This window comes from Rhinoderma darwinii, unplaced genomic scaffold, assembly GCF_050947455.1.
Source record: "Rhinoderma darwinii isolate aRhiDar2 unplaced genomic scaffold, aRhiDar2.hap1 Scaffold_677, whole genome shotgun sequence".
NCBI lineage: Eukaryota > Metazoa > Chordata > Amphibia > Anura > Rhinodermatidae > Rhinoderma > Rhinoderma darwinii.
Window position 1 is genome coordinate 105,949 of NW_027464235.1, and position 27,540 is coordinate 133,488.

At 45.8% G+C, this 27,540-nt stretch overlaps 10 non-coding genes and 3 pseudogenes across 10 annotated transcripts; all 13 read right to left on the reverse strand.

The window, feature by feature from the left end:
• Window positions 1-913: 913 nt before the first annotated feature.
• Window positions 914-1,118, reverse strand: LOC142728479 (U2 spliceosomal RNA; annotated as a pseudogene).
• A 1,350-nt stretch (window positions 1,119-2,468) lies between these two features.
• LOC142728485 (U2 spliceosomal RNA) lies at window positions 2,469-2,579 on the reverse strand (annotated as a pseudogene).
• Window positions 2,580-3,825: 1,246 nt separating this feature from the next.
• Window positions 3,826-4,016, reverse strand: LOC142728478 (U2 spliceosomal RNA). Its single transcript, XR_012877612.1, has one exon. It is a non-coding gene; the product is annotated as a U2 spliceosomal RNA (small nuclear RNA).
• A 1,242-nt stretch (window positions 4,017-5,258) lies between these two features.
• LOC142728452 (U2 spliceosomal RNA) lies at window positions 5,259-5,449 on the reverse strand. The gene has a single exon (XR_012877596.1). It is a non-coding gene; the product is annotated as a U2 spliceosomal RNA (small nuclear RNA).
• Window positions 5,450-6,687: 1,238 nt separating this feature from the next.
• Window positions 6,688-6,878, reverse strand: LOC142728451 (U2 spliceosomal RNA). The gene has a single exon (XR_012877595.1). It is a non-coding gene; the product is annotated as a U2 spliceosomal RNA (small nuclear RNA).
• Window positions 6,879-8,104: 1,226 nt separating this feature from the next.
• Window positions 8,105-8,295, reverse strand: LOC142728456 (U2 spliceosomal RNA). Its single transcript, XR_012877599.1, has one exon. It is a non-coding gene; the product is annotated as a U2 spliceosomal RNA (small nuclear RNA).
• A 1,242-nt stretch (window positions 8,296-9,537) lies between these two features.
• On the reverse strand, window positions 9,538-9,723 carry LOC142728476 (U2 spliceosomal RNA). Its single transcript, XR_012877611.1, has one exon. It is a non-coding gene; the product is annotated as a U2 spliceosomal RNA (small nuclear RNA).
• Window positions 9,724-16,481: 6,758 nt separating this feature from the next.
• LOC142728489 (U2 spliceosomal RNA) lies at window positions 16,482-16,672 on the reverse strand. The gene has a single exon (XR_012877615.1). It is a non-coding gene; the product is annotated as a U2 spliceosomal RNA (small nuclear RNA).
• A 1,230-nt stretch (window positions 16,673-17,902) lies between these two features.
• Window positions 17,903-18,088, reverse strand: LOC142728457 (U2 spliceosomal RNA). Its single transcript, XR_012877600.1, has one exon. It is a non-coding gene; the product is annotated as a U2 spliceosomal RNA (small nuclear RNA).
• A 1,231-nt stretch (window positions 18,089-19,319) lies between these two features.
• On the reverse strand, window positions 19,320-19,510 carry LOC142728442 (U2 spliceosomal RNA). The gene has a single exon (XR_012877587.1). It is a non-coding gene; the product is annotated as a U2 spliceosomal RNA (small nuclear RNA).
• A 1,238-nt stretch (window positions 19,511-20,748) lies between these two features.
• On the reverse strand, window positions 20,749-20,939 carry LOC142728443 (U2 spliceosomal RNA). Its single transcript, XR_012877588.1, has one exon. It is a non-coding gene; the product is annotated as a U2 spliceosomal RNA (small nuclear RNA).
• A 1,234-nt stretch (window positions 20,940-22,173) lies between these two features.
• LOC142728448 (U2 spliceosomal RNA) lies at window positions 22,174-22,364 on the reverse strand. The gene has a single exon (XR_012877592.1). It is a non-coding gene; the product is annotated as a U2 spliceosomal RNA (small nuclear RNA).
• Window positions 22,365-23,598: 1,234 nt separating this feature from the next.
• LOC142728471 (U2 spliceosomal RNA) lies at window positions 23,599-23,777 on the reverse strand (annotated as a pseudogene).
• Between the last annotated feature and the right edge of the window lie 3,763 nt (window positions 23,778-27,540).

Below are 27,540 nucleotides of genomic sequence, written 5' to 3' on the forward strand. Positions count from 1 at the left end.
TATCAGCTGTAATCCAGTCCAGTCCAGTGCTGCCTGCTGAGCAGCACTGACCAACACTGCCTGGGCCCAGGCTTTTATCTCTGAGGCCCCATTATGATGTCAGAAAGCTGGCTCTGGCTCCTCAGGGCTCCACTATGACACGTGCAAAGTTCCGTCTGAACTTTATATAAGACGGTGCGGCTCAGTCAGTCACTCAGTGTTGCCTGAGAGGGCAACACTGCAACAGCCGGCCGCCAGGCTGTCTTTTTTTGCACAGCTAGTTGCCTCCAGGAGGCCACAAGAGGGAGACAAGGGACTGCAAAATGGAAAATAAGCATCCACCAACTTTACAGACAACTTCTCCTTGCTCCTACAACCTCCATCCTTGCACAGTTTGTTATTCTTCTAGGTAACATAGTAACAAATCCAAATTGCTGCTCTCTTTGTAGGCAAGCAAGGCTTTGTTGCAACTGCAATTCTTACTCCTTCTTGAAATGTAGGGACGACAGTACATTCCATCACATCCATCTAGTGTACACAGGTAGGTCCATTGTGGCGGGCGGGCGGGCGGCTTTAATGGCTGTTTGCTGTTCCCCTACTCCACTCCACTATTTGACTGTGGTGCTGCATCAATCAGTGGCTGGCTCAGGTGCAGCTCTTTAACTTACCTAAAAGGGAGGGCGGAGAGAAGACAAGGAAGGTGAATGAGCTGTTCCAATGTGAAATGCCGGAAACACAGACACACAGACGACACAAAACAAGAGGTGGCAATGTATTCATTAATTGCATTTAATCAATTAGCTCATTATCACTCATGCATTGTCCAACAGGTGTTGAAATAATGGGATTAAAAGGGGAGATCCCTTCAGAAAGACAGAAACAATGGCAAACACAAAAAACACTTTTGGAATCTGATTTTAGTCAACACATAAGGAAAGGGTGCACCGGTCCTGGAAATACTGCAATACCAGGTCAATGCGTGGAGTGGACAGAGCAAGTTCTATTTCCATCTCCCTGTTCTAAAAATCCATTTAATATATGGTCCCCAGATAGGGGACGTATCAGATATTAAACTGATAAGAACAGATTTTTTTTTTTTTTTTTTTTTTTTTTCATTCAGATCACGTCTTAAAAATCATAAAATTCAAAATAAAAAAGACTTAGATCATCACAATGAAAACTGAAAACGTACAATTAATTTTTGTTTTCCTCTTTCCTTTTTTTTTCTTAAGAAATCAAAAAAACATTCCTTTTTTAACAGCAATAGTTCCTAACATATCCACTAGATGTTCCTGCAAATCATTACCATCCCACTCACAGTTTACAATGCACGTTAACCACGTTGGCACACCATACCTTTCAAGAAACCCTGGTAAATTTTCTCTTACACAGAGCCGCACCCTCCTCCGCATTTTTTCAAAATTAATTTTACTACGTAACTGCTCTACTTCTTCCAATAACCTGTCTCTTTCTGCTCTTTCCTCTTCTGAAATGACACTTTTTTTCTTTCTCTCTGCTTTTTTCCTTTTTTTCTCATCACTTTGCCCACTTCCTTCCAATTTGTGAAGCTTGCCTTCTTCCAAACTAACTTCCGCTTCCTTTCTTTTGACTATCTTCTTATTTTCCTCTTGTACCTCACGTTTGCTTTTCTTTGGGCACGATTTGAATATGTGCCCCTCCTCTCCACACATATTACATACTTTCCCTTTCTGACATTCATTATACTTATGTCCCTCTTGCAGACATTTTGTACACATTACTTTCTCACAGGCTTCTCTCTCATGACCATACTCTTTACAATTCAAACAAAACATATCCATTCCAAGAAAAAATAAATTTCCACACGCACTTCCAATCTTGAACCGCGCTGGAGGAAACAATAGGTTTCTAGATTCACCAATTCTCACAAATTTACAAAGAAATTTCCACTTCCCAGTCCAAAATCCAAAAGGGTTAAACACTTTCCCCTTTCCCACCACCTCCTCACAAAACTTATTGAGAAATAACTTAATGTCCTCTTCATCCACGTAAGGCGAAAACATTTTTACAACCACCAACTTTTTGTTTGGCACAAAATGTGGTGTTACCTTCACACCCACAAGTCTTGGGTCCCTTTTACCTTCCTTCAAGCGTTCTAAAAAGACAGCATAAATTTCTTCTGTGGCGAAGGTAACGTCAAAGCACCCTCTCCTCGGATAGTCCATCACCGCCAAAATGCATGATCTCTCCAGCTGAAAGAAATCCAACAAAAGAACCTTTGTGATGAACTCCAGATCCTTCCTTTGTCGCTCAGATTCCTCCACGAAAAACCGGACAGCATTCCTGGTACGCATATATTCGGGAATTTCCTCCATCCTGCTCCAAACGAATTCCAGCAATCTCCAAAGAATACCTTCAGTACCGAAGTACCAGGCAGGTGATCGCTCCCCGTTGCCCTGGACTAATCCTCCTCCCCAATAGCAGCAGAGGGGTGAAGTCTCTCCTAAGAGAAACGATCCCCCCAGGCCAAGGAAAAGGGTACCAGGGCACCTCCTGACCAAGAAACAAGGCAATACCCTAAAGTACTACACTTGATCTTAGCCAAAAGGCCGAGAAGCGATAACCCGAACGGGCCGCGCGTTGCCCGAGCCTGCCCGATACTGCTGTTCAGCCCTTGCAGCGATTCAGCCTACTTCTAGGCAATTCCATGGGGCCCTGCAGGCTCACACACTCACAGCTACACGGGAGGTGAATAAAGGCCGGAGAGGAAGCCAGACAGGATTTGCTTCTTTTGCTTGCACCACAATGCAGTGCTGAAAGAGGAGGAATCTACATAAAAACGCCTTCCTGGCAACGCCCAAATGCCCTGCTGCCATGCAGATAAACACTGGCAGCGGCAGCAAGTGCATACCCACAGCCACCCCTTGTTCCTTCACACCTTGTATCAGCTGTAATCCAGTCCAGTCCAGTGCTGCCTGCTGAGCAGCACTGACCAACACTGCCTGGGCCCAGGCTTTTATCTCTGAGGCCCCATTATGATGTCAGAAAGCTGGCTCTGGCTCCTCAGGGCTCCACTATGACACGTGCAAAGTTCCGTCTGAACTTTATATAAGACGGTGCGGCTCAGTCAGTCACTCAGTGTTGCCTGAGAGGGCAACACTGCAACAGCCGGCCGCCAGGCTGTCTTTTTTTGCACAGCTAGTTGCCTCCAGGAGGCCACAAGAGGGAGACAAGGGACTGCAAAATGGAAAATAAGCATCCACCAACTTTACAGACAACTTCTCCTTGCTCCTACAACCTCCATCCTTGCACAGTTTGTTATTCTTCTAGGTAACATAGTAACAAATCCAAATTGCTGCTCTCTTTGTAGGCAAGCAAGGCTTTGTTGCAACTGCAATTCTTACTCCTTCTTGAAATGTAGGGACGACAGTACATTCCATCACATCCATCTAGTGTACACAGGTAGGTCCATTGTGGCGGGCGGGCGGGCGGGCGGGCGGGCGGCTTTAATGGCTGTTTGCTGTTCCCCTACTCCACTCCACTATTTGACTGTGGTGCTGCATCAATCAGTGGCTGGCTCAGGTGCAGCTCTTTAACTTACCTAAAAGGGAGGGCGGAGAGAAGACAAGGAAGGTGAATGAGCTGTTCCAATGTGAAATGCCGGAAACACAGACACACAGACGACACAAAACAAGAGGTGGCAATGTATTCATTAATTGCATTTAATCAATTAGCTCATTATCACTCATGCATTGTCCAACAGGTGTTGAAATAATGGGATTAAAAGGGGAGATCCCTTCAGAAAGACAGAAACAATGGCAAACACAAAAAACACTTTTGGAATCTGATTTTAGTCAACACATAAGGAAAGGGTGCACCGGTCCTGGAAATACTGCAATACCAGGTCAATGCGTGGAGTGGACAGAGCAAGCTCTATTTCCATCTCCCTGTTCTAAAAATCCATTTAATATATGGTCCCCAGATAGGGGACGTATCAGATATTAAACTGATAAGAACAGATACTACACTTGATCTTAGCCAAAAGGCCGAGAAGCGATAACCCGAACGGGCCGCGCGTTGCCCGAGCCTGCCCGATACTGCTGTTCAGCCCTTGCAGCGATTCAGCCTACTTCTAGGCAATTCCATGGGGCCCTGCAGGCTCACACACTCACAGCTACACGGGAGGTGAATAAAGGCCGGAGAGGAAGCCAGACAGGATTTGCTTCTTTTGCTTGCACCACAATGCAGTGCTGAAAGAGGAGGAATCTACATAAAAACTCCTTCCTGGCAACGCCCAAATGCCCTGCTGCCATGCAGATAAACACTGGCAGCGGCAGCAAGTGCATGCCCACAGCCACCCCTTGTTCCTTCACACCTTGTATCAGCTGTAATCCAGTCCAGTCCAGTGCTGCCTGCTGAGCAGCACTGACCAACACTGCCTGGGCCCAGGCTTTTATCTCTGAGGCCCCATTATGATGTCAGAAAGCTGGCTCTGGCTCCTCAGGGCTCCACTATGACACGTGCAAAGTTCCGTCTGAACTTTATATAAGACGGTGCGGCTCAGTCAGTCACTCAGTGTTGCCTGAGAGGGCAACACTGCAACAGCCGGCCGCCAGGCTGTCTTTTTTTGCACAGCTAGTTGCCTCCAGGAGGCCACAAGAGGGAGACAAGGGACTGCAAAATGGAAAATAAGCATCCACCAACTTTACAGACAACTTCTCCTTGCTCCTACAACCTCCATCCTTGCACAGTTTGTTATTCTTCTAGGTAACATAGTAACAAATCCAAATTGCTGCTCTCTTTGTAGGCAAGCAAGGCTTTGTTGCAACTGCAATTCTTACTCCTTCTTGAAATGTAGGGACGACAGTACATTCCATCACATCCATCTAGTGTACACAGGTAGGTCCATTGTGGCGGGCGGGCGGGCGGGCGGGCGGCTTTAATGGCTGTTTGCTGTTCCCCTACTCCACTCCACTATTTGACTGTGGTGCTGCATCAATCAGTGGCTGGCTCAGGTGCAGCTCTTTAACTTACCTAAAAGGGAGGGCGGAGAGAAGACAAGGAAGGTGAATGAGCTGTTCCAATGTGAAATGCCGGAAACACAGACACACAGACGACACAAAACAAGAGGTGGCAATGTATTCATTAATTGCATTTAATCAATTAGCTCATTATCACTCATGCATTGTCCAACAGGTGTTGAAATAATGGGATTAAAAGGGGAGATCCCTTCAGAAAGACAGAAACAATGGCAAACACAAAAAACACTTTTGGAATCTGATTTTAGTCAACACATAAGGAAAGGGTGCACCGGTCCTGGAAATACTGCAATACCAGGTCAATGCGTGGAGTGGACAGAGCAAGATCTATTTCCATCTCCCTGTTCTAAAAATCCATTTAATATATGGTCCCCAGATAGGGGACGTATCAGATATTAAACTGATAAGAACAGATACTACACTTGATCTTAGCCAAAAGGCCGAGAAGCGATAACCCGAACGGGCCGCGCGTTGCCCGAGCCTGCCCGATACTGCTGTTCAGCCCTTGCAGCGATTCAGCCTACTTCTAGGCAATTCCATGGGGCCCTGCAGGCTCACACACTCACAGCTACACGGGAGGTGAATAAAGGCCGGAGAGGAAGCCAGACAGGATTTGCTTCTTTTGCTTGCACCACAATGCAGTGCTGAAAGAGGAGGAATCTACATAAAAACGCCTTCCTGGCAACGCCCAAATGCCCTGCTGCCATGCAGATAAACACTGGCAGCGGCAGCAAGTGCATGCCCACAGCCACCCCTTGTTCCTTCACACCTTGTATCAGCTGTAATCCAGTCCAGTCCAGTGCTGCCTGCTGAGCAGCACTGACCAACACTGCCTGGGCCCAGGCTTTTATCTCTGAGGCCCCATTATGATGTCAGAAAGCTGGCTCTGGCTCCTCAGGGCTCCACTATGACACGTGCAAAGTTCCGTCTGAACTTTATATAAGACGGTGCGGCTCAGTCAGTCACTCAGTGTTGCCTGAGAGGGCAACACTGCAACAGCCGGCCGACAGGCTGTCTTTTTTTGCACAGCTAGTTGCCTCCAGGAGGCCACAAGAGGGAGACAAGGGACTGCAAAATGGAAAATAAGCATCCACCAACTTTACAGACAACTTCTCCTTGCTCCTACAACCTCCATCCTTGCACAGTTTGTTATTCTTCTAGGTAACATAGTAACAAATCCAAATTGCTGCTCTCTTTGTAGGCAAGCAAGGCTTTGTTGCAACTGCAATTCTTACTCCTTCTTGAAATGTAGGGACGACAGTACATTCCATCACATCCATCTAGTGTACACAGGTAGGTCCATTGTGGCGGGCGGGCGGGCGGGCGGCTTTAATGGCTGTTTGCTGTTCCCCTACTCCACTCCACTATTTGACTGTGGTGCTGCATCAATCAGTGGCTGGCTCAGGTGCAGCTCTTTAACTTACCTAAAAGGGAGGGCGGAGAGAAGACAAGGAAGGTGAATGAGCTGTTCCAATGTGAAATGCCGGAAACACAGACACACAGACGACACAAAACAAGAGGTGGCAATGTATTCATTAATTGCATTTAATCAATTAGCTCATTATCACTCATGCATTGTCCAACAGGTGTTGAAATAATGGGATTAAAAGGGGAGATCCCTTCAGAAAGACAGAAACAATGGCAAACACAAAAAACACTTTTGGAATCTGATTTTAGTCAACACATAAGGAAAGGGTGCACCGGTCCTGGAAATACTGCAATACCAGGTCAATGCGTGGAGTGGACAGAGCAAGCTCTATTTCCATCTCCCTGTTCTAAAAATCCATTTAATATATGGTCCCCAGATAGGGGACGTATCAGATATTAAACTGATAAGAACAGATACTACACTTGATCATAGCCAAAAGGCCGAGAAGCGATAACCCGAACGGGCCGCGCGTTGCCCGAGCCTGCCCGATACTGCTGTTCAGCCCTTGCAGCGATTCAGCCTACTTCTAGGCAATTCCATGGGGCCCTGCAGGCTCACACACTCACAGCTACACGGGAGGTGAATAAAGGCTGGAGAGGAAGCCAGACAGGATTTGCTTCTTTTGCTTGCACCACAATGCAGTGCTGAAAGAGGAGGAATCTACATAAAAACGCCTTCCTGGCAACGCCCAAATGCCCTGCTGCCATGCAGATAAACACTGGCAGCGGCAGCAAGTGCATGCCCACAGCCACCCCTTGTTCCATCACACCTTGTATCAGCTGTAATCCAGTCCAGTCCAGTGCTGCCTGCTGAGCAGCACTGACCAACACTGCCTGGGCCCAGGCTTTTATCTCTGAGGCCCCATTATGATGTCAGAAAGCTGGCTCTGGCTCCTCAGGGCTCCACTATGACACGTGCAAAGTTCCGTCTGAACATTATATAAGACGGTGCGGCTCAGTCAGTCACTCAGTGTTGCCTGAGAGGGCAACACTGCAACAGCCGGCCGCCAGGCTGTCTTTTTTTGCACAGCTAGTTGCCTCCAGGAGGCCACAAGAGGGAGACAAGGGACTGCAAAATGGAAAATAAGCATCCACCAACTTTACAGACAACTTCTCCTTGCTCCTACAACCTCCATCCTTGCACAGTTTGTTATTCTTCTAGGTAACATAGTAACAAATCCAAATTGCTGCTCTCTTTGTAGGCAAGCAAGGCTTTGTTGCAACTGCAATTCTTACTCCTTCTTGAAATGTAGGGACGACAGTACATTCCATCACATCCATCTAGTGTACACAGGTAGGTCCATTGTGGCGGGCGGCTTTAATGGCTGTTTGCTGTTCCCCTACTCCACTCCACTATTTGACTGTGGTGCTGCATCAATCAGTGGCTGGCTCAGGTGCAGCTCTTTAACTTACCTAAAAGGGAGGGCGGAGAGAAGACAAGGAATGTGAATGAGCTGTTCCAATGTGAAATGCCGGAAACACAGACACACAGACGACCCAAAACAAGAGGTGGCAATGTATTCATTAATTGCATTTAATCAATTAGCTCATTATCACTCATGCATTGTCCAACAGGTGTTGAAATAATGGGATTAAAAGGGGAGATCCCTTCATAAAGACAGAAACAATGGCAAACACAAAAAACACTTTTGGAATCTGATTTTAGTCAACACATAAGGAAAGGGTGCACCGGTCCTGGAAATACTGCAATACCAGGTCAATTCGTGGAGTGGACAGAGCAAGCTCTATTTCCATCTCCGTGTTCTAAAAATCCATTTAATATATGGTCCCCAGATAGGGGACGTATTAGATATTAAACTGATAAGAACAGATACTACACTTGATCTTAGCCAAAAGGCCGAGAAGCGATAACCCGAACGGGCCGCGCGTTGCCCGAGCCTGCCCGATACTGCTGTTCAGCCCTTGCAGCGATTCAGCCTACTTCTAGGCAATTCCATGGGGCCCTGCAGGCTCACACACTCACAGCTACACGGGAGGTGAATAAAGGCCGGAGAGGAAGCCAGACAGGATTTGCTTCTTTTGCTTGCACCACAATGCAGTGCTGAAAGAGGAGGAATCTACATAAAAACGCCTTCCTGGCAACGCCCAAATGCCCTGCTGCCATGCAGATAAACACTGGCAGCGGCAGCAAGTGCATGCCCACAGCCACCCCTTGTTCCTTCACACCTTGTATCAGCTGTAATCCAGTCCAGTCCAGTGCTGCCTGCTGAGCAGCACTGACCAACACTGCCTGGGCCCAGGCTTTTATCTCTGAGGCCCCATTATGATGTCAGAAAGCTGGCTCTGGCTCCTCAGGGCTCCACTATGACACGTGCAAAGTTCCGTCTGAACTTTATATAAGACGGTGCGGCTCAGTCAGTCACTCAGTGTTGCCTGAGAGGGCAACACTGCAACAGCCGGCCGCCAGGCTGTCTTTTTTTGCACAGCTAGTTGCCTCCAGGAGGCCACAAGAGGGAGACAAGGGACTGCAAAATGGAAAATAAGCATCCACCAACTTTACAGACAACTTCTCCTTGCTCCTACAACCTCCATCCTTGCACAGTTTGTTATTCTTCTAGGTAACATAGTAACAAATCCAAATTGCTGCTCTCTTTGTAGGCAAGCAAGGCTTTGTTGCAACTGCAATTCTTACTCCTTCTTGAAATGTAGGGACGACAGTACATTCCATCACATCCATCTAGTGTACACAGGTAGGTCCATTGTGGCGGGCGGGCGGGCGGGCGGGCGGCTTTAATGGCTGTTTGCTGTTCCCCTACTCCACTCCACTATTTGACTGTGGTGCTGCATCAATCAGTGGCTGGCTCAGGTGCAGCTCTTTAACTTACCTAAAAGGGAGGGCGGAGAGAAGACAAGGAAGGTGAATGAGCTGTTCCAATGTGAAATGCCAGAAACACAGACACACAGACGACACAAAACAAGAGGTGGCAATGTATTCATTAATTGCATTTAATCAATTAGCTCATTATCACTCATGCATTGTCCAACAGGTGTTGAAATAATGGGATTAAAAGGGGAGATCCCTTCAGAAAGACAGAAACAATGGCAAACACAAAAAACACTTTTGGAATCTGATTTTAGTCAACACATAAGGAAAGGGTGCACCGGTCCTGGAAATACTGCAATACCAGGTCAATGCGTGGAGTGGACAGAGCAAGCTCTATTTCCATCTCCCTGTTCTTAAAATCCATTTAATATATGGTCCCCAGATATGGGACGTATCAGATATTAAACTGATAAGAACAGATAAAGGTTTCAACAAAATTTTATTGACAAATATTCACATACATAGAATGCAATTTTTACAGAATAAAATTCAGTAATAAAATGCTGTTAAATAAAATTCCGTAATAATAAATTTGTTTATACATTCAATTGTCCAATAAGATTTGTAATAAAACGTTTTTAATACATTTCATTAAAAAACCTTTTTATAGCATAAAATTCGGTACTAAAAATGTTTATTTTTAATACATTTCATTAAAACGATAAAGGCAATATATTTTCAACGAGAAGAAGGTTTCTTTAAAAGTATGACAATGGCAGGATAAAACATCATAAAACAAGCAATAAAATCACAATTATAAATACATGGATAATTTACATAATAATTGTGTTCCATAGAGACAGACACCACATGGATGCCGCCTCTTTTGCTCCGAGATGTTTTTTGTCTCTTAGATAGTATACATATAATTCACTCAACGCGATTTTAACACAATCTTTAATATCAATAAACTCACGTTTAAAAAGAAGAATGTTCCTAACCTTCCAGATGGCATTTTTAAAACAATTAATAATCATCCAGCAGATCATCTGCTGTCTGAATGATGGGCAGGTAAAAAGGCCATAAAAAACGTACTCGTATTTAAAATCGTTAAGACCGCAAATCCATTTTAATAAAAGGCCAGCCTTCCTCCAAATCTCCTGTGCATAGTGGCAGTTCCAGAATAAGTGCATTACCGTCTCATCATTTCTGCACATATCTCTCGGGCACTTGGCTCTCGCCACCAGTCCTCGCCTGTGTTGGAACTCACGTGTAGGGAGGCACTGGTGCACGATCGCCCAGGCAAGGTCCTTATGCACATTTGCAAGGTATTTCCCAAAAACATTCCGCCACACTTGCTTGGACCTTGCCTGTGAGAGATTGGAAACTGCCACCATTTCTTCTCTGTGTCTACACGCCACTGACACCTTCCTCTGGTCCCCCAATATATCAGGCTCCAACTCATGGAGGCTCAGGAGCCTGACAGTCTTCTCCAGCACCACGTAGTGTTCTGGGGGACACAGGAGCACAGGAGAATTTAGGGAGATACGAGACCAACGCTTAAAAACCATGCCCGCTGCATATTTTAAAAAGCAGCTAAAAATGCCATCGGATTTAAACATTTTAAAACAGAAGCAGAAATATTTGATATAAAAAAATGTAAAAAGGTTAGGAACATCTCTCCCGCCATTGTCCTTACATTTATACATAAAATCACGTTTTAATTTTTCCATCTTGGAGCCCCACAGAAACATAAAACAAATGCGTGTTAGCTTTTTAATATATAAAATGGACGGAGGGAAAACCATGGCAACATAAAGCATTATTGGGATTAAAACCATTTTTATAATTAAAATTTTCCCCTCCATCGTGAGGCTCCTAAGATTCCACATTAAAACCTTCTTCTCTATTTTTGCTATCACTGAGTCCCAGTTAGAGGTCCCATTGTTCGCCTGATTAAAAACAATGCCTAAAATTTTAATCTGGTCCTTCTGCATTCTGACTCTTGGGGTCAGGGAGGAATCCCAGCCTCCTATATTAAAACAATCACATTTATCAATGTTTAGTTTAAAACCAGAAGCCTCGCAGAAAAAGGTGGTGTTCCTCAGCGCCCTCCTCATGGATGTTGAATCAGGGCATAAAATTGTTACGTCATCCATGTAGCCCAATACCTTTATTTGGTTACCCCTCCCACCAGGTATCGGGGCGCCTCTGACTACTTTGTCACTTCTGAGCATAGCTAACAGGGGCTCCATTGCGCATATAAATAGTAGGGGAGACAATGGGCACCCTTGCTTGACTCCAGATAAAAGAGGAACACCTTTAGTTAAAAATCCATTTACAGAAATTTCACTAAAACAGGACCGATATAAAAGCATAACACGACTTATCATAAAATCAGGCACCGCCATCTTTTTAAGAACCATAAAAAGGAACTCATGGGACACTCTATCAAAGGCCTTTTCAAAGTCTAGTGATAAAATAGCAAGATTTTGGCTTCGATCTTTAAAATACCAAATAACATCTCTTAAAATATTAAGGGACTCAGTGATAGATCTACCAGGTACCCCACAGACCTGGTTTGGGTGGATTAGCTTACTGATAAAAGGTTTAAAACGGACCGCTATCAATTTGGCTAAAATCTTGTAGTCTACATTTAAAAGTGTAATGGGACGCCAATTTTTCAGTTGGTCCTTTTCACCTTTTTTAAAAATTAAAGACACGATCCCCCTTCTCCAGGAAGGGGGCAGCTCTTCAGTGATAAAAACCTCTTTGTACAGTAAAGTCATATCCTCTTTTAAAACATCCCAAAAAGTTAGATAAAATTCAATAGGCAACCCATCCTCCCCAGGGGCCTTTCCCGCTGAAAAACTTTTAAAAACAGATAAAAGTTCCTCTAAATTAAGATCTCGGGATAAAACCTCCTGGTCTAAAATATCTAACTTAAAATCAAGGGAGTTAAGAGCATGATTTAAAAAGGATTTATCAATAGCTTTTTTACTAAAAAGGAGTTGGTAAAAGTTAAAAGCTGCATTCAACATTCCTCCCATAGAAGTCTCCCCTTCTAGGTTTAAAATAGCATCTCGCCTACCATTTACCTTTTTAAAAAAGAATCGGGAGCACTTCTCATCTTCTTCAAGGTGTTTTACATGGGAGTTAAAAATGATTTGTTTGCCTTTATCATCGAAACATTTTTTTATTTCAGCTTTTAAATTTAAAATATCCGAATCCACCTCAAACCCAACATCCTTTAGTTTAAAAAGCACATGCAAACGCTTATTAAGAACATAAAACCACTGTTTCTTTTCTCTAGCTTTCTTCCTACCTGCTCGGATAAAAAATAATTTAATTTTGGGTTTAATGCCCTCCCACCAGTGCAGCATAGTCTCGTGGGGCTTTTTCTGTGATTGCCAGCACTGGTAGGTCCGCACAAACTCACTTTTGTTTTCAGGGTCCTCTAGGAGCGTGGTGTTTAACCTCCAGAGGCCCTTACTCACTTTTTGCTCTCCCTTCAGCTCCAGGGACACACTAAGGAGCTTATGGTCTGAAAATATATTTGTTAAAATCATACATTTTTGAGGGATAAAATCATGGGAGGCAAAAATAAAATCGATTCTGGAGCTCACTCTTCCATTAGACCATGTGGCACCTGCGTCTCCTGGCAAGAGTTCCCTCCAGCAATCGCGCAATTTAAAATCTTCAATAAAATTTTTGAGCAGGTAGGTAGTGCGGTCTTTTCTATTTGCATCCCCACCCTGCCGGCCTTCTCCTTCTCTTGTGCAGTTAAAATCACCTCCTACCAGCAGGGGGGTAGACCCAACACAAAACAGTGGTAAAATATTAAAAAGCTCTGCCCGCTCCTGTTTATCAGGAGGGGCATAGACATTTAAAATACGTATTAAAAGTCCATTAATGTGCAGGTGGGTTAAAATAGCTCTGCCAGGCATAATCTCAGTGACGGTTTGTATCGAAATAGAATGGCCACGGCAGAGCAATCCCACACCTGAAGAACGACAGTCATTAGCACCCGACCACACCGATCTTTTTTCAAGTCCATATAGTCCATGCTGTTAGGGATTCCACACTCCTGCAGTAGGCAAAAATCAAAGTCCATAGTCTGTAGAAAAGAGAATAAAGCAGCCCTGCGAACAGGGCTCTTTAGGGACCTCACATTTAGCGAGGCAACTTTCAGGGGAATACAAGGCATAGTTATTGTTAGGCGTCAGTGTCCACCTCCGAGGAATCCGACTCCGATATAAATTGGGAGCCAGACTCCCCTGTATCAGGGGATGCAAACTCCAGGATTTTCCCAGGGTCAGAGCCAGATATATGAATCGACCCGACTCTTCCCCTGAACTCACTCTCATCCGAGCTGCGGCATATTGTCTTCCTCTTTATGGTGGGCACATCTTCTTCTCTTAGCCTTTTCCCCGTACTCGTCAGGTCCATCCTTGATTCCTCCTCCCCGTCACTGGATGTCACCTCCGACTCCTGGCTGTTGTCATCACCATCGCGAACTCCGGCCGCTGCTACCTCCGGTACGGCTGCAGGTATCTCCGGGTCACTCATCTGCTCAGGGCGCTCAGGAGCCTGTGAGGTCCCCTCCTTCTCTCTCGTCATCTTGCCTACTGCACCTGAAGCCGTCAATGCCCGACCCCCTGTTGGCGTAATAAGAGGGTCAGACTCGGGCTTCTCAGTCGGTCGGAGGCAGCTGGTGGCAGGGAGGTCCAGCGTGGAGCCCCTCCTTCTAGATCCCTTAATTGGATCATCACCAGCCACCACCTCTGCCCAGTCCTCCTTTGACGGCACCGAGGACCGGCGAGATTTCCTACCAACCGACTCAGGTATGGAGCTCGGGGCCTTCATCGCAGAACCAGAACAGCCCTGCTCCGGCCCTTTGGAATCCCCAGGACCACCCTCCACTCGTGACTTGGAGGGTCTTGGTCCTGGCCCTTCGGCGGGTGCCGTTTCCGGGGCATTACCAGCAGAGTCCGCACCTGTTGTGGACTGCTGCCCTGGCCCCGGACGGGATGGACCAGGCCTAGGCCCACCCCTCAATGACTGCGTTCTTTTAGGACAGTCTTTATACATGTGACCTGCCTCCCCACACAGGTTACATGTTGCTCTGGAACTGCACTTGGAGGCCACGTGCCCCAGGCCTCCACATTTGTTACAGCGAACAACACGGTTTTCACTGCATGACTCTTTTGTGTGCCCATATTTTTGGCAGTTCCAGCAAAACCGGGGCATCTGGGGGTAAAACAGGTATCCCCGGTTCTTCCCAATGGCAAAATTCGCTGGAGGGTGCACAAAGCCACGTATGCCATTGGGGTCTTGAAAGAACTTGACAAAGTACTTTCTCTTTCCGTTCCAAAATCCCTCAGCATTTTTTACTTCATGCGAGAAGTGAATTTCCTTGCAATAGCGCCCTAGGAATGTGTCAATGTCCTTGGCGGGGACAAAGGGGCTATGCATTACCACGACCAGTGGAATAGACTCTTCTCCGTAGAGGAGAGAAAAATGAAGCCCATCTAGGCGCTCATCTGTCTGGTCGGAACCAGACAGGGCTGCACAGATCGTATCGCAGCAGGCCGCGGTGCAGAAGGAGATGGTATACCGACCGCGGCCTTCCTGGTCATTCAGACACAGGATATTTTCCCGTCTGAGGCCGAAGGAGCCAAGCAGGATTTCCCTACTATGAATTTCAGGTTCTTCCGCTGGCGATGTTCCTCTCCGACCTCGATCCGGATGGTTTGTCGTAACTGGGTCTCCCCAGTTACAAACCCATAGGTGAACGGCATTCCTGCTTGTCCCAACAAGTTTTTCCGCCCTTCTAGGCCGTCCAGCGCAAGCTGTCCGCCTAGCGATCCTTTCCCGTTGCCTGAGGACTAGTCCGACTACCCAATAGCTGCAGGGGGGTGAAGTCAAGGCGATAAACCAGTGACGATCCCCCCAGGCCAAGTAGCCGGGTACCCCAGGCACCTTCTGACTGAAACCTCCTGTACGAATACACTTGATCTTAGCCAAAAGGCCGAGAAGCGACAACCCGAACGGGCCGCGCGTTGCCCGAGCCTGCCCGATACTGCTGTTCAGCCCTTGCAGCGATTCAGCCTACTTCTAGGCAATTCCATGGGGCCCTGCAGGCTCACACACTCACAGCTACACGGGAGGTGAATAAAGGCCGGAGAGGAAGCCAGACAGGATTTGCTTCTTTTGCTTGCACCACAATGCAGTGCTGAAAGAGGAGGAATCTACATAAAAACGCCTTCCTGGCAACGCCCAAATGCCCTGCTGCCATGCAGATAAACACTGGCAGCGGCAGCAAGTGCATGCCCACAGCAACCCCTTGTTCCTTCACACCTTGTATCAGCTGTAATCCAGTGCTGCCTGCTGAGCAGCACTGACCAACACTGCCTGGGCCCAGGCTTTTATCTCTGAGGCCCCATTATGATGTCAGAAAGCTGGCTCTGGCTCCTCAGGGCTCCACTATGACACGTGCAAAGTTCCGTCTGAACTTTATATAAGACGGTGCGGCTCAGTCAGTCACTCAGTGTTGCCTGAGAGGGCAACACTGCAACAGCCGGCCGCCAGGCTGTCTTTTTTTGCACAGCTAGTTGCCTCCAGGAGGCCACAAGAGGGAGACAAGGGACTGCAAAATGGAAAATAAGCATCCACCAACTTTACAGACAACTTCTCCTTGCTCCTACAACCTCCATCCTTGCACAGTTTGTTATTCTTCTAGGTAACATAGTAACAAATCCAAATTGCTGCTCTCTTTGTAGGCAAGCAAGGCTTTGTTGCAACTGCAATTCTTACTCCTTCTTGAAATGTAGGGACGACAGTACATTCCATCACATCCATCTAGTGTACACAGGTAGGTCCATTGTGGCGGGCGGGCGGGCGGGCGGCTTTAATGGCTGTTTGCTGTTCCCCTACTCCACTCCACTATTTGACTGTGGTGCTGCATCAATCAGTGGCTGGCTCAGGTGCAGCTCTTTAACTTACCTAAAAGGGAGGGCGGAGAAAAGACAAGGAAGGTGAATGAGCTGTTCCAATGTGAAATGCCGGAAACACAGACACACAGACGACACAAAACAAGAGGTGGCAATGTATTCATTAATTGCATTTAATCAATTAGCTCATTATCACTCATGCATTGTCCAACAGGTGTTGAAATAATGGGATTAAAAGGGGAGATCCCTTCAGAAAGACAGAAACAATGGCAAACACAAAAAACACTTTTGGAATCTGATTTTAGTCAACACATAAGGAAAGGGTGCACCGGTCCTGGAAATACTGCAATACCAGGTCAATGCGTGGAGTGGACAGAGCAAGCTCTATTTCCATCTCCCTGTTCTAAAAATCCATTTAATATATGGTCCCCAGATAGGGGACGTATCAGATATTAAACTGATAAGAACAGATACTACACTTGATCTTAGCCAAAAGGCCGAGAAGCGATAACCCGAACGGGCCGCGCGTTGCCCGAGCCTGCCCGATACTGCTGTTCAGCCCTTGCAGCGATTCAGCCTACTTCTAGGCAATTCCATGGGGCCCTGCAGGCTCACACACTCACAGCTACACGGGAGGTGAATAAAGGCCGGAGAGGAAGCCAGACAGGATTTGCTTCTTTTGCTTGCACCACAATGCAGTGCTGAAAGAGGAGGAATCTACATAAAAACGCCTTCCTGGCAACGCCCAAATGCCCTGCTGCCATGCAGATAAACACTGGCAGCGGCAGCAAGTGCATGCCCACAGCCACCCCTTGTTCCTTCACACCTTGTATCAGCTGTAATCCAGTCCAGTCCAGTGCTGCCTGCTGAGCAGCACTGACCAACACTGCCTGGGCCCAGGCTTTTATCTCTGAGGCCCCATTATGATGTCAGAAAGCTGGCTCTGGCTCCTCAGGGCTCCACTATGACACGTGCAAAGTTCCGTCTGAACTTTATATAAGACGGTGCGGCTCAGTCAGTCACTCAGTGTTGCCTGAGAGGGAAACACTGCAACAGCCGGCCGCCAGGCTGTCTTTTTTTGCACAGCTAGTTGCCTCCAGGAGGCCACAAGAGGGAGACAAGGGACTGCAAAATGGAAAATAAGCATCCACCAACTTTACAGACAACTTCTCCTTGCTCCTACAACCTCCATCCTTGCACAGTTTGTTATTCTTCTAGGTAACATAGTAACAAATCCAAATTGCTGCTCTCTTTGTAGGCAAGCAAGGCTTTGTTGCAACTGCAATTCTTACTCCTTCTTGAAATGTAGGGACGACAGTACATTCCATCACATCCATCTAGTGTACACAGGTAGGTCCATTGTGGCGGGCGGGCGGCTTTAATGGCTGTTTGCTGTTCCCCTACTCCACTCCACTATTTGACTGTGGTGCTGCATCAATCAGTGGCTGGCTCAGGTGCAGCTCTTTAACTTACCTAAAAGGGAGGGCGGAGAGAAGACAAGGAAGGTGAATGAGCTGTTCCAATGTGAAATGCCGGAAACACAGACACACAGACGACACAAAACAAGAGGTGGCAATGTATTCATTAATTGCATTTAATCAATTAGCTCATTATCACTCATGCATTGTCCAACAGGTGTTGAAATAATGGGATTAAAAGGGGAGATCCCTTCAGAAAGACAGAAACAATGGCAAACACAAAAAACACTTTTGGAATCTGATTTTAGTCAACACATAAGGAAAAGGTGCACCGGTCCTGGAAATACTGCAATACCAGGTCAATGCGTGGAGTGGACAGAGCAAGCTCTATTTCCATCTCCCTGTTCTTAAAATCCATTTAATATATGGTCCCCAGATAGGGGACGTATCAGATATTAAACTGATAAGAACAGATACTTGATCTTAGCCAAAAGGCCGAGAAGCGATAACCCGAACGGGCCGCGCGTTGCCCGAGCCTGCCCGATACTGCTGTTCAGCCCTTGCAGCGATTCAGCCTACTTCTAGGCAATTCCATGGGGCCCTGCAGGCTCACACACTCACAGCTACACGGGAGGTGAATAGAGGCCGGAGAGGAAGCCAGACAGGATTTGCTTCTTTTGCTTGCACCACAATGCAGTGCTGAAAGAGGAGGAATCTACATAAAAACGCCTTCCTGGCAACGCCCAAATGCCCTGCTGCCATGCAGATAAACACTGGCAGCGGCAGCAAGTGCATGCCCACAGCCACCCCTTGTTCCTTCACACCTTGTATCAGCTGTAATCCAGTCCAGTCCAGTGCTGCCTGCTGAGCAGCACTGACCAACACTGCCTGGGCCCAGGCTTTTATCTCTGAGGCCCCATTATGATGTCAGAAAGCTGGCTCTGGCTCCTCAGGGCTCCACTATGACACGTGCAAAGTTCCGTCTGAACTTTATATAAGACGGTGCGGCTCAGTCAGTCACTCAGTGTTGCCTGAGAGGGCAACACTGCAACAGCCGGCCGCCAGGCTGTCTTTTTTTGCACAGCTAGTTGCCTCCAGGAGGCCACAAGAGGGAGACAAGGGACTGCAAAATGGAAAATAAGCATCCACCAACTTTACAGACAACTTCTCCTTGCTCCTACAACCTCCATCCTTGCACAGTTTGTTATTCTTCTAGGTAACATAGTAACAAATCCAAATTGCTGCTCTCTTTGTAGGCAAGCAAGGCTTTGTTGCAACTGCAATTCTTACTCCTTGAAATGTAGGGACGACAGTACATTCCATCACATCCATCTAGTGTACACAGGTAGGTCCATTGTGGCGGGCGGGCGGGCGGCTTTAATGGCTGTTTGCTGTTCCCCTACTCCACTCCACTATTTGACTGTGGTGCTGCATCAATCAGTGGCTGGCTCAGGTGCAGCTCTTTAACTTACCTAAAAGGGAGGGCGGAGAGAAGACAAGGAAGGTGAATGAGCTGTTCCAATGTGAAATGCCGGAAACACAGACACACAGACGACACAAAACAAGAGGTGGCAATGTATTCATTAATTGCATTTAATCAATTAGCTCATTATCACTCATGCATTGTCCAACAGGTGTTGAAATAATGGGATTAAAAGGGGAGATCCCTTCAGAAAGACAGAAACAATGGCAAACACAAAAAACACTTTTGGAATCTGATTTTAGTCAACACATAAGGAAAGGGTGCACCGGTCCTGGAAATACTGCAATACCAGGTCAATGCGTGGAGTGGACAGAGCAAGCTCTATTTCCATCTCCCTGTTCTAAAAATCCATTTAATATATGGTCCCCAGATAGGGGACGTATCAGATATTAAACTGATAAGAACAGATACTACACTTGATCTTAGCCAAAAGGCCGAGAAGCGATAACCCGAACGGGCCGCGCGTTGCCCGAGCCTGCCCGATACTGCTGTTCAGCCCTTGCAGCGATTCAGCCTACTTCTAGGCAATTCCATGGGGCCCTGCAGGCTCACACACTCACAGCTACACGGGAGGTGAATAAAGGCCGGAGAGGAAGCCAGACAGGATTTGCTTCTTTTGCTTGCACCACAATGCAGTGCTGAAAGAGGAGGAATCTACATAAAAACGCCTTCCTGGCAACGCCCAAATGCCCTGCTGCCATGCAGATAAACACTGGCAGCGGCAGCAAGTGCATGCCCACAGCCACCCCTTGTTCCTTCACACCTTGTATCAGCTGTAATCCAGTCCAGTCCAGTGCTGCCTGCTGAGCAGCACTGACCAACACTGCCTGGGCCCAGGCTTTTATCTCTGAGGCCCCATTATGATGTCAGAAAGCTGGCTCTGGCTCCTCAGGGCTCCACTATGACACGTGCAAAGTTCCGTCTGAACTTTATATAAGACGGTGCGGCTCAGTCAGTCACTCAGTGTTGCCTGAGAGGGCAACACTGCAACAGCCGGCCGCCAGGCTGTCTTTTTTTGCACAGCTAGTTGCCTCCAGGAGGCCACAAGAGGGAGACAAGGGACTGCAAAATGGAAAATAAGCATCCACCAACTTTACAGACAACTTCTCCTTGCTCCTACAACCTCCATCCTTGCACAGTTTGTTATTCTTCTAGGTAACATAGTAACAAATCCAAATTGCTGCTCTCTTTGTAGGCAAGCAAGGCTTTGTTGCAACTGCAATTCTTACTCCTTCTTGAAATGTAGGGACGACAGTACATTCCATCACATCCATCTAGTGTACACAGGTAGGTCCATTGTGGCGGGCGGGCGGGCGGGCGGCTTTAATGGCTGTTTGCTGTTCCCCTACTCCACTCCACTATTTGACTGTGGTGCTGCATCAATCAGTGGCTGGCTCAGGTGCAGCTCTTTAACTTACCTAAAAGGGAGGGCGGAGAGAAGACAAGGAAGGTGAATGAGCTGTTCCAATGTGAAATGCCGGAAACACAGACACACAGACGACACAAAACAAGAGGTGGCAATGTATTCATTAATTGCATTTAATCAATTAGCTCATTATCACTCATGCATTGTCCAACAGGTGTTGAAATAATGGGATTAAAAGCGGAGATCCCTTCAGAAAGACAGAAACAATGGCAAACACAAAAAACACTTTTGGAATCTGATTTTAGTCAACACATAAGGAAAGGGTGCACCGGTCCTGGAAATACTGCAATACCAGGTCAATGCGTGGAGTGGACAGAGCAAGCTCTATTTCCATCTCCCTGTTCTAAAAATCCATTTAATATATGGTCCCCAGATAGGGGACGTATCAGATATTAAACTGATAAGAACAGATACTACACTTGATCTTAGCCAAAAGGCCGAGAAGCGATAACCCGAACGGGCCGCGCGTTGCCCGAGCCTGCCCGATACTGCTGTTCAGCCCTTGCAGCGATTCAGCCTACTTCTAGGCAATTCCATGGGGCCCTGCAGGCTCACACACTCACAGCTACACGGGAGGTGAATAAAGGCCGGAGAGGAAGCCAGACAGGATTTGCTTCTTTTGCTTGCACCACAATGCAGTGCTGAAAGAGGAGGAATCTACATAAAAACGCCTTCCTGGCAACGCCCAAATGCCCTGCTGCCATGCAGATAAACACTGGCAGCGGCAGCAAGTGCATGCCCACAGCCACCCCTTGTTCCTTCACACCTTGTATCAGCTGTAATCCAGTCCAGTCCAGTGCTGCCTGCTGAGCAGCACTGACCAACACTGCCTGGGCCCAGGCTTTTATCTCTGAGGCCCCATTATGATGTCAGAAAGCTGGCTCTGGCTCCTCAGGGCTCCACTATGACACGTGCAAAGTTCCGTCTGAACTTTATATAAGACGGTGCGGCTCAGTCAGTCACTCAGTGTTGCCTGAGAGGGCAACACTGCAACAGCCGGCCGCCAGGCTGTCTTTTTTTGCACAGCTAGTTGCCTCCAGGAGGCCACAAGAGGGAGACAAGGGACTGCAAAATGGAAAATAAGCATCCACCAACTTTACAGACAACTTCTCCTTGCTCCTACAACCTCCATCCTTGCACAGTTTGTTATTCTTCTAGGTAACATAGTAACAAATCCAAATTGCTGCTCTCTTTGTAGGCAAGCAAGGCTTTGTTGCAACTGCAATTCTTACTCCTTCTTGAAATGTAGGGACGACAGTACATTCCATCACATCCATCTAGTGTACACAGGTAGGTCCATTGTGGCGGGCGGGCGGGCGGCTTTAATGGCTGTTTGCTGTTCCCCTACTCCACTCCACTATTTGACTGTGGTGCTGCATCAATCAGTGGCTGGCTCAGGTGCAGCTCTTTAACTTACCTAAAAGGGAGGGCGGAGAGAAGACAAGGAAGGTGAATGAGCTGTTCCAATGTGAAATGCCGGAAACACAGACACACAGACGACACAAAACAAGAGGTGGCAATGTATTCATTAATTGCATTTAATCAATTTGCTCATTATCACTCATGCATTGTCCAACAGGTGTTGAAATAATGGGATTAAAAGGGGAGATCCCTTCAGAAAGACAGAAACAATGGCAAACACAAAAAACACTTTTGGAATCTGATTTTAGTCAACACATAAGGAAAGGGTGCACCGGTCCTGGAAATACTGCAATACCAGGTCAATGCGTGGAGTGGACAGAGCAAGCTCTATTTCCATCTCCCTGTTCTAAAAATCCATTTAATATATGGTCCCCAGATAGGGGACGTATCAGATATTAAACTGATAAGAACAGATACTACACTTGATCTTAGCCAAAAGGCTGAGAAGCGATAACCCGAACGGGCCGCGCGTTGCCCGAGCCTGCCCGATACTGCTGTTCAGCCCTTGCAGCGATTCAACCTACTTCTAGGCAATTCCATGGGGCCCTGCAGGCTCACACACTCACAGCTACACGGGAGGTGAATAAAGGCCGGAGAGGAAGCCAGACAGGATTTGCTTCTTTTGCTTGCACCACAATGCAGTGCTGAAAGAGGAGGAATCTACATAAAAACGCCTTCCTGGCAACGCCCAAATGCCCTGCTGCCATGCAGATAAACACTGGCAGCGGCAGCAAGTGCATGCCCACAGCCACCCCTTGTTCCTTCACACCTTGTATCAGCTGTAATCCAGTCCAGTCCAGTGCTGCCTGCTGAGCAGCACTGACCAACACTGCCTGGGCCCAGGCTTTTATCTCTGAGGCCCCATTATGATGTCAGAAAGCTGGCTCTGGCTCCTCAGGGCTCCACTATGACACGTGCAAAGTTCCGTCTGAACTTTATATAAGACGGTGCGGCTCAGTCAGTCACTCAGTGTTGCCTGAGAGGGCAACACTGCAACAGCCGGCCGACAGGCTGTCTTTTTTTGCACAGCTAGTTGCCTCCAGGAGGCCACAAGAGGGAGACAAGGGACTGCAAAATGGAAAATAAGCATCCACCAACTTTACAGACAACTTCTCCTTGCTCCTACAACCTCCATCCTTGCACAGTTTGTTATTCTTCTAGGTAACATAGTAACAAATCCAAATTGCTGCTCTCTTTGTAGGCAAGCAAGGCTTTGTTGCAACTGCAATTCTTACTCCTTCTTGAAATGTAGGGACGACAGTACATTCCATCACATCCATCTAGTGTACACAGGTAGGTCCATTGTGGCGGGCGGGCGGGCGGCTTTAATGGCTGTTTGCTGTTCCCCTACTCCACTCCACTATTTGACTGTGGTGCTGCATCAATCAGTGGCTGGCTCAGGTGCAGCTCTTTAACTTACCTAAAAGGGAGGGCGGAGAGAAGACAAGGAAGGTGAATGAGCTGTTCCAATGTGAAATGCCGGAAACACAGACACACAGACGACACAAAACAAGAGGTGGCAATGTATTCATTAATTGCATTTAATCAATTTGCTCATTATCACTCATGCATTGTCCAACAGGTGTTGAAATAATGGGATTAAAAGGGGAGATCCCTTCTGAAAGAAAGAAACAATGGCAAACACAAAAAACACTTTTGGAATCTGATTTTAGTCAACACATAAGGAAAGGGTGCACCGGTCCTGGAAATACTGCAATACCAGGTCAATGCGTGGAGTGGACAGAGCAAGCTCTATTTCCATCTCCCTGTTCTAAAAATCCATTTAATATATGGTCCCCAGATAGGGGACGTATCAGATATTAAACTGATAAGAACAGATTTTTTTTTTTTTTTTTAAAACCTTCAGGTTTGGATTGATTATTTTTAAAAACACTCGTTCATATCCTGTCGATACTTACTATCAGTATCCAAGACATTCTGAACGATTCCATCCAATCATCATCAGGCTTTTTCATTTTAGTTTTTTAAATTTTCATATAACACAAAGCAAATACAGAAACAATATCAAAAATTCCACCCCTCCACTACACTCTCACCATATACCTCCACTTCAAAACCTTCCAAATCCCTTCTGCATCCACCTCCCCCAACCTTTCCTTATCTACCAAATACACTGTATACATCCTATCCAATACCATTCTCAAACATCCTTCCACAGTTACATCTTTCTTTCTAAACACATACAGGTTCCTAACATCCCACAAAACCTCTTTTATAATTGCTAACATGACAAATAATACCCTTTGATTTTTCTGACTTACACTCGCAAGCCCAAACAAAACTATTTCCATACATAACCTATTAATCCCAACCAACTCCTTAAGTAACGGACCCATACCCCTCCAAACTCCCTGTGCCACCCCACAATTCCAAAACAGATGAACTATACTTTCACTCCCACCACACTTCTCTCTCGGACACAAATCACTCCTCACAACTCCACGATTTTTCTGAAACTCTCTAACTGACAACCCACCATGCAAACTCTGCCATACAATCTCTCTCTGTCTATTTGTAATACCATCTGTCCTCAACCCCTTCCACACCTTACCAACACACTGACCTCTTACCATATTTATATTACATTGGACTTCCATATCTTTTATACACTTAAACACACTCTTCTTATCTTTCAAACATTCTTTCTTCACCGCTGTCAATCCAAACTTCCTCATAAAATTCTCAATAAACTCATACCATTTAGGACTCACAAACGCATACGGCTTCCTTAAATCTCTTTTCATCCATCCTATTTTTCCCAACACCTTCCCACCCAAAAATCTCACCATGCATGCAAATTTCCAATCACCTCCCAGCATCCTCTTCACTGCAAACATCACATTCACCCCTAAATACACTTCAATATTAGGAAAATTCATACCCCCATTCACCCAGTCCTTCAACACAGTCTCTCTTTTCACTCTCTCCATTGTCGTTCCCCAAAAAAACACAAACACAATTCTATTCAATTTCCTTACAACCATATACCCCGGAGGAAACACCACAGCAAGATACAGAAAAATCGGCAAAATCACACTTTTTATCACCATTATCTTTCCTTCAAACGTCAACTCTCTCAAACTCCAAAATCTCAACTTCCTACTCACTCTTTTCTCCACATCTACCCAACTCTCACTTCCATCCAATTTTTCATCCATTTTAACCCCCAAAATTTGAATCGCTCCGTCCACTCTTTTCACACCCAAGTCCTCATTCATACCTGAACTTCCAAACCTCTTATACTCACTTTTCTTCCAATTTACCCTAAAAGCTGACGCACCACAAAACAAAGACACCAATAATTTCGCCCTCCTCAAAACTGCAAAAGAATCACACAGCACACACACATCGTCCATATACGCCAACACTTTCAGCTCTTTCCCACCACTCCCTGGAATCTGCACCCCTCTCATACACTTATCCTTCCTAATCATCTCTAATAATGGTTCTAAAGCACACACAAAGACTATAGGGGACAAAGGGCATCCCTGTCTTACACCCGAACACACCTTCACTTCTTCGCTCACCCATCCGTTTATCAAAACCTTACTGCCCACACCCTTATACAACATCCTCACTATATTCACAAACTCTCCAGGAAACCCCATCCTCACCAACACTTTAAACAGAAAATCATGCGACAACCTATCAAATGCTTTTTCAAAATCAATAGACAACACACTAACCTCTTGCTTTCTCTCCCTTGCATCCCACAACACATCTCTCAACAAACAAAGATTCTCCCCAATCCTTCTCCCAGGAATTCCACACACTTGATCCTCCCCAATCACCTGATCTATCACATCTCTCATTCTATTGGCAATCATTTTAGCAAAAATCTTATAATCCACATTCAACAAAGTTATAGGTCTCCAATTCCTTACATCCTTCTCATCCCCTTTCTTATAAATCAGCACAACCACTCCACTCTTCATACTCTCCGCCAATCTACACTTTTCCCGCATAAAAACATATATCTCAATCATATCCAGCTTAATCACATCCCACATTCTCTTATAAAACTCCACTGGCAACCCATCCTCTCCCGGTGTTCTATTCACTGACATGCTTTCAATAGCTGATTTAACCTCTTCCTCCCCAACTCCTCTCATCAGCCTATCACACTCCATTCTCTCCACCTGCTTCTCAATCACAGCCACCACCTCAGACTCCAAATCTCTATCACACTCCTTTACTGCATACAATTCTCTGTAAAACTCTTCAACCACTCCTAACACCACTTTCCCTTTTACCAGATTCCCATCCTTATCATACACACATACCAAATCCTCTTTCTTCCCAATCACTTTTTTAAAAAAATATCTCGAACATTTCTCATTCTTTTCTAACTTATCCAATCTTGCTTGATACATAATTTCCTTACCCTTTTTCACCATCCATTCTTTCATATTCTTCTTAACTTCCTCAATCTTCTCATCCACCTCCCAACCATTCTTCTTCAAACTTCTCAAAAACCCCAATCTTTTATACAAGCACTCATACTTTCTCCTTCTACCAGCCGCTCTTCTATAACCAGCTTTCTTAAAATATACTTTTGTCTTTTCCTTCACCCAATCCCACCACTCTAACACATCTACAAACTCATTCTTCCTTCTACACCAACTCCCATACAAATTAACATATTTCCCATACACCTCCTCATCTTCTAACAAATTAACATTTAATTTCCATAAACCCCTCCCACTTATACATTCCACATCCAAAACCAGTTCACACATCACACACTCATGATCTGAATATATTACCCTCATTTGCATATAGTTTTTACCCATCACACCTTTCGACACAAAACACATATCTAGTCTTGAACTATAAATACCCCTGTCTGAAAAATATGTATCTTGGGGGTCTACCCCACATAATTTTATCACATCCTTCAACTGAAAATCAAACAATATATTTTTAACCACATTACCAGACACATCCACATTTTTTCCATCAATCTCACAATTAAAGTCCCCTATCCACACAACCGGATCCTTCCCAGGCAAAAACATTTTCACTTTTTCAAACAGTTCCACTCTTTCATTCTTATTAACTGGAGCATATATATTAATTATACGAACATTCACTCTATTAAATCTCACCACCACCATCACACACCTTCCCTCCTCAATAACAGTATGACTACAAATTTCTATTTTTTTGTTTTTGAATAGAATCCCCACACCATCATTTCTATTTTTGTTTGACACTGACCATATTGCAGGCCCGTGCACCCACTCCTCCTGCCCCACCACAAAATCCAATCCACACTCTTGAACACAAATGACATCAACATTTTGATTTGCTAATATGTCTAGTATAAGAGCTCTTCTGGCTCTACTCCTAAACATACGCACATTGGATGACAAAAACTTCAAAGACATAATCTAAAACAACCCAAAGGAAGAAAATTTAGCAACGCCATTATTTTAAGATTTTCCTCTGGAGTACTTTGGAAGAACTTTCTCCGCCAGAGCCTGTATCCATATGGGCCTCAAATAAAGATTCGAATGGGTTCTCCAACGAAATCGCCTCTTTTTTTGATTGAAAATTGCTTTATTGACAATCAATCGTCATCATACAAACATTACTGCGACGCAG